The following is a 671-nucleotide window of genomic DNA, read 5'->3' as shown; positions in this document are numbered from 1 at the left end:
GATTACAAATTCTAAAAATTTCTATGATATATCTTCTACTTCTTTTAGTATATAGGGTAAAACGTAGAAAACGAATTCTGAATTGATGTAGAATGAAGAAAAACGTAGAATACATATTCTTAATTTTGTAGAACATACAAAATTCAGGTTCTGAAATTTTTAGAACAAATTTTCCGTCTAAACTTCTTAGAACATGTACAAACTGTAGAATAAACAATCTAAATGTTTCAGAAAGAGAAAAAATCGTAGAAAGTCTATTCTAAACAATTTAGACTAGAAATCAGCAATTTACAAACTGATTTTGACACCCAAAACATTTTTTTTTCAAATTTTTTTTAACAGTTGTATACTAACATGGGTTTTCTGTTTGTTTATTGGTTCAAATTTTTCAAAACTTCACTATTTCTATTAGTAGGGCATTTTCGTCACAATTGACAATCTTGAAAAAAAAGTGTAGATGGCCAAATTTTTGGAAAAAACTCCTTTATTTATAATTTTCCCAAAAAAAAATACACTCAACCAAAAATAACCAATGGTGATGGTCTTATGCCTCTAATTCCATCTCTCCCTCAAGAGAAGGAATATTCTCAAAGGGAATAGACTAAACTACCTACGGAGATTATGATTAGATTTACCTTGCCTTTGAGGTTATCAACAAAAAAAAAAAAAAA

The 671-nt window shown here is 27.7% G+C and overlaps 1 protein-coding gene across 2 annotated transcripts in view; it reads right to left on the bottom strand.

Annotated features, from left to right (window-relative positions):
• Positions 1-671, bottom strand: part of LOC104786798 (probable leucine-rich repeat receptor-like protein kinase At2g28990) — a 16,224-nt gene that overhangs the window by 14,552 nt on the left and 1,001 nt on the right. The window lies entirely within an intron of this gene.

This window comes from Camelina sativa, chromosome 5 (genome assembly GCF_000633955.1).
Source record: "Camelina sativa cultivar DH55 chromosome 5, Cs, whole genome shotgun sequence".
NCBI classification, from domain to species: Eukaryota; Viridiplantae; Streptophyta; class Magnoliopsida; order Brassicales; family Brassicaceae; genus Camelina; species Camelina sativa.
This window is presented reverse-complemented; position numbering and strand designations above follow the sequence as displayed.